The following is a 13986-nucleotide window of genomic DNA, read 5'->3' as shown; positions in this document are numbered from 1 at the left end:
TATTGACATATGACATACGAATGTGACTCTCGAGTAATTGTAAAATCACATGAAAATGGATAAGTCAGAGGCCAAGGTCTATGGTGCATATCCATAACTGATAGTTGTTAACTTTAATTATTAAGTAAATATTTTTTACTTTTATTTTTCTTGGGACTAGCAAAAAGTTCAAGTTTGAGAGGTTTGATAAGTGCAAGAACTGCACTTAATTTATAAAAGAATCTATTTGAATTGCGTTAGTTTCAAACATAATTATACGTTTTTTGGTTGTTTTGAACGTTAACATAGGAATGGAGAATAAGATGTACATGAAGCCACATTGATGCAAGAAGGAACGAGCGGCGCGCACCAGCATCAAATAACGCCCAGCCGCGCACACAACAAAGCAATACACGGACAGAATGGCATGCGTGGCCACGCCAGAACACGCGCAGCCATGCGTGTAAATTTTCAGCTGGAAAGGTAGAGCTCGCGCGCGACTGGATGAGAACAGGCACAGCCGCGTGCGCAAGGCAGACACAATAATTTTGCAGCTTGCGCGCGATAGCGTCGGACCACGCGCACCCGCACACAAGAGGTGTGCAGAAACCAACTTAGAGCCGCCACATGTGAATAAAAGGGATAAAACCTAGAACAAAAAGAACGGCCGTTTTTCTGAAGAAAAAACGTGATAGAAACGCATAGCACACGCACGAGATGAAGAATTGGAGCGCAAGACTTGATCGTAAAGACGAAGAACGACGAATCTGGGGACAGAGACGCCACTTCTGATTTGTTATCTAATTCTTTTGCCTTTAATTTCTTGTGTTTGCAATGTCTAGACTTTCAAAAATGCGTGGTTTTTGTTTAGATTTCGCTATGAACTAACTTTTCCATTCTAGAGGATGACGTAGCTTTGTTGACACAATAATTATGACTCAGTTGTTTATATGATTGAATTATTTTTGGTTTAATTGTGTTTTATAGTTCTTATCGCTTTCAATTTACTGGTATAATTTTTTTTGTTATCTGATTAACTCTACAACTCGGGAGATGGCCTAGAATTATAGATAATTAGAGACACAACTTAAATGTTTATGTTGTTCGGAAGGCGCATAACTTTAGTGAGGCCTAGATACGATCATTGTTTGAATATATCATTTGAACTTAGATTTTTATTGGGAATGTTTTAATCAAACTTTGAATGATACAATTCGTCACTTAGGAAAGAGGGAATAAAATAATTAAGTGCTCTTGATTGTTAAACGTTTAGAATTCATGAATATAAATGCAACTGAGAATGATTATCGTGGAAACTAAGTGAAATCACTCTCTAAATATTTTCTCGCATTGATATTTTCTCAATTCGATCGTGGAAATGATACTTTACTCTCATATATTAAAACTTGACAATTGTGCGCTTGTAAGCGGAAAATATGCAAAACTTACCCTAATTAATACCATTTTTTTTATCAACACCTTGATCAAAAATATCATAATTCTATTTTATTGTACCGATATGATCATGATAAGGGCGTCTAGTAACATTGTCTCATGATCTCCTAGTTATCACTGATAGTGTCTACAAGAACCTTAAGTCATTGTTAGCGTATTGTACGGTCTCTTCAACTCATATATTCCGATCGAATATGCAACCATTGGTATATATTGAGAGTTGCATATGAATTTGATAACGATATGAACTATCTTTGAGTACTAATAGAGACATGGTATGTGCAACTGAGAAAACACATTTCTCAAATACACACGTCTTACTATGGCCAAAGATTCTTTGTACTATTTACTCATCATATCACATAAGATATATTCACTCGTAGGAAAACATACAATGCATTTGATCCTACGTATTTTGGAACTACATCCAATCTCGCAACTTGATGACTCCAAATAAAGTCGGTAAACGGATCAAAGTGCACGTTAGTACGTAGAGCCTCTATATTGTCCCAGTTCAAAATACTAATGGTGTACAAACATAACCGTGTACTATTACACTCGATAAGTAATAATCACTTAGACAATCCGAGGGAGTGTTGTTAAGTGAATCATCAAATGATCACTCATCTGTATGAATAAACATCTCTATGCGCTTATCTATGAAATATGGCGTTTAAATCACAGATGCTAGTCTCAAGTTCAAGCAACATTTACCTTGTTTTAGGAGGTTGATTCGACTATGAACCTGTTTAGAATATGTCGTACACTTCCTAATGAGTTTCATGGTCTTACGTTGAGAGACAGACCTCATGGTACTTATTATTTATTCAAGGACTTTATCTATATTGTTTGCATGAGTATACAGTTAAAGTAAATATCATAATTAGATAAAACCGTAAAATATTATTAAAATAAAGATCGTTTTACATCATAATCAATAAAACACAAGCCACAAGTTAGCTAGCTGGGCACGTCTTCTAACATGATGTCGATGCAGGGTTCAGTTAGAAGAATGGTCGTTCAACATCATCATGGCAATATTTGTGCTGCTTCAGCCTGTGGCATACACCATCCAAGATCAGTTGCTGATGCAAAAATCATTGCTATCCATTTTGGCTTTATGCTAGCGATGCAAGGAGATTTTATTGATGCTAGGCATGCTTAACGGACCGGTTCAGGCCGGAACCGGTCCGTTAAGCTTGGAACCAGATCCGGTATGGAAGAACCGGACCCGAAACCATGTACAATCAGCATTTTCTGAACCGGTTCAACCGGTTCCGGGCCATATCCAGAACCGACCCGGAATCCGAAATTTTAAAAAAATCCTTTGGGCCAATGGCTGCAAATGCGAGTGCCAATACTCTTGCAATTAAATATCGTAAAGATTCACTAAAACCAATGTTAGATAATGCGAGTGCCAATACTCTTGCAATTAAATATCTTAAAGATTCACTAAAACCAATTTTAGAAGGTAATTTGCTTCATGTTAGATGTGTGTGTCATATTATCAACTTCTGTGTTAAATGTGCCTGTGATGAGCAAATATCCACTATAATAGAAAAATTCAAATTATGTGGGAAATTATTACGTGAAAGAAGATGTGGACGTGACTGGAAAACACTAGTCGAATCAACCAAAATTAAATTAAAAAATTTAATCTTCATATTGAAACTAGATGGAATTATTTATATCACTTGCTTCTATTACTCTTTCAAGATTTAGTTACTCCATATTATAATAATATTGCGGTACAATCTTTAATGTTAACTGACGATGATTGGAATACAGCTCACCTTTACTTCTACGACGGGTTTGGCTAAATTAACTGCTTTATTTGATAGGGTGATTTTATTATTATTAAATAGGGGATGTTAGATAATTAATTTGGTCTTCGAGTGTCGACTTGTCGAGTGTTACTTTGTTAGAAATTTTTAAATAAGCAACCGAAAAATTTTCTGGCATTAACTACCCTACTTCAACCATGTTTCTACATTTGCTTTTCAATATATTTTATAAATTTATTGAATATCGCGATGATTATGTTATGCGTGATTTTGTTTCAAATATGGAAAACAAATTTTTAAAATATTGGGAAACTATCCCAATTGTGCATGGTTTAATAACATTACTTGATCTTACTCAAAATCGAGGAGGATTAGACCTGTTTTTTGAATATTATCCTAAATTTCTTCGGAAGAATGTTGATGATCAAAAGAAGTCAATCATGTATTATCTCTAAGAATTGTTTGATTTGTATGCTAGTGAACAACGTGATTAACCGAGTGCGTAGCCGGAGGAGATGCCAACATATAAAAGCAAAAGTGGAGCACTGGACTTCTTTCAAAGTTTGAAACGACAAAAGTTCAATGAAAATCGGTGACAACAACCAATTACAATGAGATCCAAATTTATCTAAGCTAATATATTGAGACTACGGATAATTTCGATATTTTTGATTGGTGGAAAGTAAATTCTAAACTTTATCCAGTGTTAGCTGCAATTGCAAGAGATGTCCTGTGGGGACCCGGACGCTAATCATGTTCTTAATCATCATTGGGACTAAATTAATTATAATAAACAGGGTCTAAATTTAAATTTTTTTTTTTTAAAATGCGGAAGGTAATGTCACCAAACTCCTATACATATCAGTATAAAAGTATCAATCTGATAAAATATACAATCATACATGCTCAGGTTCAACAACTACAATCAAGTGTTTAAACCCTAGCTCTAGTCCAAGTCCGGTATCACCACTCTAATCTTGATCTGTCTTCACCTCTGTGACCCTGTACCTGCCCCACCTGTTGTCATGCATACATACAAACAAGACAACAGCCGGATAACTCCGGTGAGATATAAATATCCCAGTATAAACAATGTATTAAATACAATCATATAAAACATATATAAAAGCATGAACAAACATCGAGACATGTATCTAATCTGACTACATGTATCAATGACTCGTGATTTAATCTTATCTTATCTCAATTCTAGGGATCCCAATCTAATTTAGACTGTTGTATGCTGTATCGAGTGTGTCTGAGATAGACGTCGATCTACATCTGAAGCTCATCGATACACCGTAAGTCTAGAGTCTTATCGGTTCTGAGAAAGACTCGGCGGTTCTGCCCTAGCTAGGCTGTCTGCCCTAGACTCGGACTCTGACTCTGTTCTAAGTCACTACAATAACATATCAATCTGATAATCTGCAAATATCAATGCAATAAAGTAAAGTATGTGATTTAGGGAAACTCAAGTCAAACCTAACTCGAGTTGTGCAATCCCGAATCAATATTTATTTATACCTTTCTTGCTGTCGCTCTGATACAATCGAAGTCTCGACTCCAAATCTGTCAATACTCAATCTGGCAATGACAATACCAGTATTCTGTATTAATATTCAAATCAAATCACAACATTTCTGTTTTATCAAATTCTGACAGTACAACAGTACAATCTTGCGATACTGATAATACTATATCAGTCTATATCAATTCCAATCATTTACAATTAACCACCGTAAAAATCTGACATCAATTCTAGTCAATTTCATTCTGAAATTTATAACAATTCCATATTCAGTCTGTTTCTTAATCTGACTTCGATTCTACGATGTCTAACATGTCAAGAACAACATATATGACGTGTATTCAATTCTAACAACATCATATTTTCAAAACATGTCAAAATGTAGTAAAACTTACGTCCAGTTGAAGCCTGCGTTGCTAGGAACACAACACCGAAGTCGGATTTAAAATCTAACGGACGGATTGAAATATAAAGGCGTAAGGATTTTCAACAAAGTTTCCCCAACTCCTCTAATATTCTGAGGGATTTTCGTTGTTGTATATATATATATACATACACGAACATGCGACAAGCCAAATGTCATTTTTCCCGTCTGCATGTCTCGCGCTCGGGCGGACATAAAGTTCCGCCCGGGCGCGGAACTCTCGGCCCTCACAATCCATACAAGCACGCTCGAGCGGTAATAATTCACCGCTCGGGCGCGGCTTTCTCTGTCCGAATAATTTCGAAGCACATCCTTGGCGCTCGGGCAGTCAAAATCTACCGCCCGGGCGCCGAACCTTCTGCCCGTGACGTGAATTACCGCAACATTGGCGCTCGGGCGGTTGTTTTCTACCGCTCGGGCGCCACTAGTTCTGTCCCCACATTATGTAATTCATAAGTTTGGCTTAATTCGATCTCGTAATGGCCCGGTTATAATCACATTAGTTTATACTCAATAATCTCCACTTAACATGATATAAAATCTAGGGCATTACATTTCTCCCCCCCTAAGATACGATTTCGTCCTCGAAATCACAAGCATTTCATTCGTATCAACAAGGAGTATATATACAAAACTGTATAAGAATTTTACATCATCGAAACAACTCTGGGAATTCTTGTCTCATATCTGATTCAGTTTCCCAAGTTGCTTCTTCTACACCATGACGAGTCCATTGTACTTTTACAAGTGGAATCATCTTCGTTCTGAGCTGTTTTTCTTTTCGATCGATGATCTGGATCGGTTTTTCAACATAGCTCAGAGATTCATCAAGCTCGGCCTCGACTGGCTGTATAGCATGTGAAGCAACAGGAAGGTATTTTCTTAATAACGATACATGAAAGACATCATGTATCCCGGATAATGAAGGCGGTAAAGCGAGTCGATAGGCACGATCTCCTATCTTTTCAAGAATCTCATAAGGCCCAATATATCGTGGAGACAGTTTCCCTTTCTTGCCAAATCTGAAAATTCCTCTGAAAGGTGAAATCTTTAAAAATACTCGGTCTCCTACTTCAAATACCAACGGTCTACGTCGAACGTTGGCATATTTGGCCTGTCTATCTTGTGCTGCCTTCATTTTCTTTTGAATTAGCTTCACTTTTTCTGTCATATCTCTGATCATATCTGGTCCAATCTCAGGAACTTCAGAGATATCATCCCAATATATAGGGGATCTACACTTCTTTCCGTACAACGCTTCAAAAGGAGCCATCTCAATACTCGTCTGATAGCTGTTGTTGTACGAAAATTCACAAAGAGGCAATGCATCTTGCCAATTGGTGCTGAAATCTAGCACTACTGCTCTCAGCATATCCTCCAGTGTCTGGATAGTCCGCTCTGACTGTCCGTCGGTCTGTGGATGATATGCGGTACTCAGATGTAACTTCGTACCGAGAGCCTGCTGCAAACTCTGCCAGAAGTGCGAAGTAAATCGAGGATCACGGTCTGAAACAATCGACTTCGGCACTCCATGTAATCTGACCACTTCCCTGACATAGATCTCTGCCATCTGGTCAAATCTGTACGTCATCTTGTATGGAATAAAACATGCAGATTTGGTCAATCTGTCAATCACGACCCAAATCGCATCACAACCTCGGGAGGAACGCGGCAACTGCGTCACAAAGTCCATGGAAATGTGATCCCATTTCCATTCAGGAATGGACAAACTCTGTAATAATCCTCCGGGTTTCTTTCTTTCTGCCTTCACCTGCTGGCAATTCAGACATTTGGAAACAAATTCGACGATATCAGTTTTCATTTGTTTCCACCAAAACTGTCTTTTTCAATCGTTATACATCTTTCTGCCACCAGGATGAATACTGAATCGACTGTTGTGTGCTTCTGACAATATCTGTCGTCTCAAATCTGAAACATTCGGCACAACCAGACGATTATTCACATACAAGACGTTATCACGTACCTGATATTCTGATCGATGTCCTGCTCTAACCATCGATATTGATTTCTGTATATTCTGATCACCTCGCTGAGCTGCCTTAATTTTCATAATCAGCTCTGGTTCTACTTGCACCGTATAAAGTCTCAACGGTCTATAATCTGTTTCAAATTCCAATCCAGACAAACAGCAGTCTTCTATCAAATTTGAAACACCGATCGTCGACAAGGATAAAGAACATACCTTTCGACTTAGTGCATCAGCTGCTGCATTAGACTTTCCTGGATAGTATTTGATTTCACAATCAAAATCTTTAAGCAAATCAAGCCATCTTCGCTGTCGCATATTCAATTCAGATTGTGAAAACAGATATTTCAAACTTTTATGATCAGAATATATCTCAAACTTTTCACCATAAAGATAGTGTCGCCATATCTTTAATGCAAAGACAATGGCTGCCAATTCTAGGTCATGAATTGGATAGCGAGTCTCATGTGGTTTAAGCTGTCTTGAGACATAAGAAATAACATGCCCTCGTTGCATCAGCACACATCCCAACCCTCTATGAGAAGCGTCGCAATAAACCACAAAATCACCAGTACCGGATGGAATAGTCAACACCGGTGCACTGGTCAACCTCTTCTTCAACTCCAGAAAACTGGTCTCACATTCTTCAGACCAAACAAATGGAGCATTCTTCTGAGTCAGCTGAGTAATTGGTTTAGCTATGCTCGAGAAATCTTTAATGAAACGACGGTAGTATCTTGCTAAACCCATGAAACTGCGAATTTCAGGTACTGATGTCGGTCTTGGCCAAGAAATCACGGCTTCCACTTTACTGGGATCAACTGATATACCATCTCCAGATATAATATGACCCAGAAATACTACCTGTCTTAGCCAAAACTCACATTTTGACAGTTTAGCATATAACTTCTCAGCCCTTAAAATTCGCAACACAGTTCTTAGATGCTCAGCATGCTCACTCATATTCTTTGAATAAATCAAAATATCATCGATGAAAATAATCACAAAATCATCGAGATATTTCTGGAAGATACGGTTCATCAATCCCATGAACACAGCTGGAGCATTCGTCAGACCAAACGGCATGACAATAAATTCATAGTGTCCATACCTGGTTCTGAATGCCGTCTTTGAGATATCAGAATCTCTGACTCTCAACTGATGATATCCCGATCTCAAATCGATCTTGGAATATACTGAAGAACCCTGCAACTGATCGAATAAATCATCTATACGAGGTAAAGGATATTTATTCTTTATCGTTGCCTTGTTCAGTTGCCGATAGTCGATGCAGATTCTCATCGAACCATCTTTCTTCCTTACAAACAATACTGGAGCACCCCAAGGAGACACACTCGGTCTGATGTACCCCTTGGCCAGTAAATCTTCCAGCTGATCCTTCAATTCTTTCAGTTCAACTGGTGCCATTCTGTACGGAGCTCTAGAAATCGGTACTGTACCTGGCCTCAGTTCAATGCTGAAGTCTATCTCTCTAACTTGAGGTAATCCCGGGATCTCATCTGGGAAGACGTCAGCAAACTCAAGTACCACTGGCAGATCTGCCAATGCTAGACTCGACTTCAGTAAATCTACTGAATATACAAGGAATCCTTCTGCTCCTTTCTATAACAATCGAGTCATAGATAATACGGATATTAAAGGAATTCTCGATCTAGAACCCTTACCGTAAAATTTCCACTCTTCAGCCATATCTGGTCTGAATCTCACTATTTTGTGGAAACAATCAACTGTCGCTCTGTACTTGGTCAGCATATCGATACCAATAATACAGTCAAAGTCAGACAATCCAAGTACGATGCAATCTAGTTCAATCTCATGCCCGTCATACTGCAGTACACAATGGTTAACCGAATTTACGGATATCAAACCCATCCCCAACGGAGAAGAGACAGACACTACAGTAGCTAACGACTCTACAGGCAATGCATGACTCAATGCAAATCGTTCTGAAATAAATGTGTGTGAAGCACCGGTATCAATTAATACGTAAGCAGGATAACCACCTAAAGAACAGTTACCTGCCACCACGTCATCTGGTGCTTCCTGGGCCTGCTCCTCTGTCAAAGCGAAGACTCTGGCCTGCTGTCTCGGAGGCTGACCAACTGTCTGGCTTCCTCCTGGCCTCTGCTGTGACTGAGCTGGCGCTGGCTGGAATGTATGAACAGCAGCGGATCGTCTCTCAGTTTGTGCTGCTGATCCCGATGACTCGGCCCCCTGCGATCTTTGGGAACCTCTCTGGGGACACACTTTAGCAAAGTGCCCCGGCTGTTTACAGAAATTGCAACTACCAGTCACTCCCTGGCATTGCTCAGTAGCATGTCTTCCTCCGCAAGTCTTGCAATAAACTCCAGTGTAACTCTGGCTCAGTCTGGAACCACCGGAGCTGGAAGAACTACTGCCAGATTTCTTGAATTGCTTTCCCCTGGCTTTCAAAAATTCTTTCTTTCCTCCACTAATGCTGCCACTCTCAAATCTGGGAGGTGGTTGCTGTGGTCTCGGTGCTGGAGGCACAAATGAAGCCCCTTTCTGTCTCATCAGACCGGCTTCTGCTCCCTTAGCTCTGTTCAGGGCGTCAGTAAAATTATCCGGTCGCCCTGTGTTCACCAATGTGAAAATGTCGGGATTCAAGCCATTGATGAACTGATCAGCAGTAGCTTCTTCGCTGTCAGCCACATGTGGAGCAAATTTCAGCAAGGAGGAGAACTTTGACACGTACTCCTCTATGTTCATCTGTCCTTGCTTTAGATTGGCAAACTCCGCCCCCTTATCCTTCCGGTACGACACTGGAAAGAATCGTTGATAAAATTCAGTTCTAAATATATTCCAGGTAATATTCGTACCTTTATGCTCCATGGCTCTCTTCCTCGTAATCCACCAGTCCTTGGCAACATCGTGCAACTGGTGTCCAATTAATTTCACCCTCTTCTCATCTGTATACTCCAAGGATTCGAACAGCATCTCAATATCATCGAGCCAACTCTCGCATTCCACAGCGTTCTCTGTGCCTTTCAAGGTCGGCGGATGAAATGACTGAAAACGTTTCAATAACGTTTCCATTGGAGTCGGTGTGACATCCATTGGAGTATTTGATGTACTTCCCTGTTCTGGTACTCGTCTCGGAGGCATATCTAATAATCAAATAGATTAGTAACAAATACAACAATTCTGTTTCAATCCTCCTCTGATCATCTTACTGCTGATCTAGAATCAGTACTGATCCAATTTCAATAAAACATATCACTATATCAAATCAGATAAACAAGTAACATGTAATAAAGCAGTAAGACATGCTAGCATTCAAAAGCAGGAAAGAAAACCTCAATCTACCCCGCTCACTAGCCTCTTCTATCTCAATCTAAAGGATCTATCGCTCTGATACCACCTGTTGTGGGGACCCGGACGCTAATCATGTTCTTAATCATCATTGAGACTAAATTAATTATAATAAACAGGGTCTAAATTTAAATTTTTTTTTAAATACGGAAGGTAATGGCATCAAACTCCTATACATATCAGTATAAAAGTATCAATCTGATAAAATATACAATCATACATGCTCAGGTTCAACAACTACAATCAAGTGTTTAAACCCTAGCTCTAGTCCAAGTCCGGTATCACCACTCTAATCTCGATCTGTATTCACCTCTGTGACCCTGTACCTGCCCCACCTGTTGTCATGCACACATACAAACAAGACAACAGCCGGATAACTCCGGTGAGATATAAATATCCCAGTATAAACAATGTATTAAATGCAATCATATAAAACATATATAAAAGCATGAACAAACATCGGGACATGTATCTAATCTGACTACATGTATCAATGACTCGTGATCTAATCTTATCTTATCTCAATTCTAGGGATCCCAATCTAATTTAGACTCTGGTATGATGTATCGAGTGTGTCCGAGATAGACGTCGATCTACATCTGAAGCTCATCGATACATCGTAAGTCTAGAGTCTTATCGGTTCTGAGAAAGACTCGGCGGTTCTATCCTAGCTAGGCTGTCTGCCCTAGACTCGGACTCTGACTCTGTTCTAAGTCACTACAATAACATATCAATCTGATAATCTGCAAATATCAATGCAATAAAGTAAAGTATGTGATTTAGGGAAACTCAAGTCAAACCTAACTCGAGTTGTGCAATCCCGAATCAACATTTATTTATACCTTTCTTGTTGTCGCTCTGATACAATCGAAGTCTCGACTCCAAATCTGTCAATACTCAATCTGGCAATGACAATACCAGTATTCTGTATCAATATTCAAATCAAATCACAATATTTTTGTTTTATCAAATTCTGACAGTACAACAGTACAATCTTGCGATACTGATAATACTATATCAGTCTATATCAATTCCAATCATTTACAATTAACCACCGTAAAAATCTGACATCAATTCTAGTCAATTTCATTCTGAAATTTATAACAATTCCATATTCAGTCTGTTTCTTAATCTGACTTCGATTCTACGATGTCTAACATGTCAAGAACAACATATATGACGTGTATTCAATTCTAACAACAACATATTTTCAAAACATGTCAAAATGTAGTAAAACTTACGTCCAGTTGAAGCCTGCGTTGCTAGGAACACAACACCGAAGTCGGATTTAAAATCTAACGGAGGGATTGAAATATAAAGGCGTAAGGATTTTCAACAAAGTTTCCCCAACTCCTCTAATATTCTGAGGGATTTTCGTTGCTGTATATATATATAGATACACGAACATGCGACAAGCCAAATGTCATTTTTCCCGTCTGCATGTCTCGCGTTCGGGCGGACATAAAGTTCCGCCCGGGCGCGGAACTCTCGGCCCTCACAATCCATACAAGCGCGCTCGAGCGGTAATAATTTACCGCTCGGGCGCGGCCTTCTCTGTCCGAATAATTTCGAAGCGCCTCCTTGGCGCTCGGGCGGTCAAAATCTACCGCCCGGGCGCCGAACCTTCTGCCCGTGACGTGAATTACCGCAACATTGGCGCCCGGGCGGTTGTTTTCTACCGCTCGGGCGCCACTAGTTCTGTCCCCACATTATGTAATTCATAAGTTTGGCTTAATTTGATCTCGTAATGGCCCGGTTATAATCACATTAGTTTATACTCAATAATCTCCACTTAACATGATATAAAATCTAGGGCATTACATGTCCTATCCATTCAAAGTTCAAGTGTTGCTTCCGAATCAGCATTTTCAGTATGTGAAAAAATTATTGGTGAACAAAGAACTAATTTAAAGCCAAAAACACTTTCCATGCTAACATGCCTACAAGATTGGTTTGCAGCAGAAAAAAAGAATAGGACCTCTGGTGCGATCGACGAATTTCAAAGCTCAAACTCCGACGAAAATCCAGAATATTCAAAATATATTTTAATAAATCGTGATGAATTTAGATGTTCAATTGTAAAAATAAATGTTTAAGTTATTTTGTTATAGTTTTTTAATATAATCACAATTATTTACAATCAAAATACTAAATAAAAAATTTTCCATTAATATTAATAATTTAATTATATAGTAAAATATAATAAATTAGATCGGAACCGGTTCGACACGAACCGGAACCGGTTTATTAGAAGCTGAACCGGTCAGAACCGATTAGGAACCAGTTCCGGTTCCAAGTTGAAATACTTGGAACCAATCCAAACCCAAGACCAGTTCGATGGAACCGATAAGCATGCCTAATTGATGCATCGATATTCTCAGAATCTGTTAATGTTGTCCAAGCAGTGATACCTTCAGCAGAAATTATTAACCATAAAGGGTTGCTTATTTTGAACATTTTAGATCTCGTTTCTTGTAGGTTTAAGAGAATTTGTCATGGTGATAGAAATGAGAACAAGGTAACTCATTTCTTAACGCACTTTGCTTTGGATCACCCTTCACTCTTTGTCTAGAAATGCAAGTTTTTATCTATCTTGATTGATGAAAGCAGTTATTTAACGCTGAAAGTTTTCCTTTAAAAAAAAATCACCATTTGTCTTAACTTGTCTCATCTTTTTTTTTTATTATCTCACTAAAAAAAATGAAATATCTATAAATTGAGCACATGATCATTATATTATGCTCATTTATGTATAATAATCATAAAATCTATTTGATCAGGTGATTATTGAAAGGATTTTGATGGCAATAAGTATGTAGAATCAAACACTAGTATTTTATTAAAAATTGTAGGCAAATTTAAGATTCTAGTGGAGAAAGACATACTCTATCTTTATCTCTATCACAAAAACAAACGTAAGTATTTAAATAGAAAATTACAGGTCCAGTAATTTTTATCATTATTTCATTTAACGTAAAAAGTTCTGTGTGAATGTCTTACGAATCAATTTTGTTAGACGGATCTTCGACGACTAATAAAAATATTTTTTTTTTATGTCACAAGTGTTACTTTTCAGTGTAGATATAAACCGAACCCACCTCATTAGAGACCTACTATTCATTTAAAATGCACCCCATCTAGACAGCCTATTTACTTGTATTATAGATTAGCTTCCTAATTTCACCATCAAAAAAGTTCAACTACAAAACTATGTGTTTCTGCGCCTTACATTCGTCGATCAGTTTCCGGTCTTCAATTATTCTGTTTTCTGTTTTTTGAAACGGTAAATTTGTCCATTTTTGTAGCCACTCCATGAGTTCAGCAGGAAGACACAAAAATAAAAGTATTATTTCAAAGATTTTGCCTATACAAAATAAGTTTTATCTGCATGTTGGAAGTCATGTTGGTATGGTCTTCAACCCATTAGGAGTACCTTCACAAATGAATGTAGAACAGATATTCGAATGTTCGCTTG

The sequence above is a fragment of the Primulina eburnea genome, chromosome 3 (assembly GCF_022965805.1).
Source record: "Primulina eburnea isolate SZY01 chromosome 3, ASM2296580v1, whole genome shotgun sequence".
NCBI lineage: Eukaryota > Viridiplantae > Streptophyta > Magnoliopsida > Lamiales > Gesneriaceae > Primulina > Primulina eburnea.
This window is presented reverse-complemented; position numbering follows the sequence as displayed.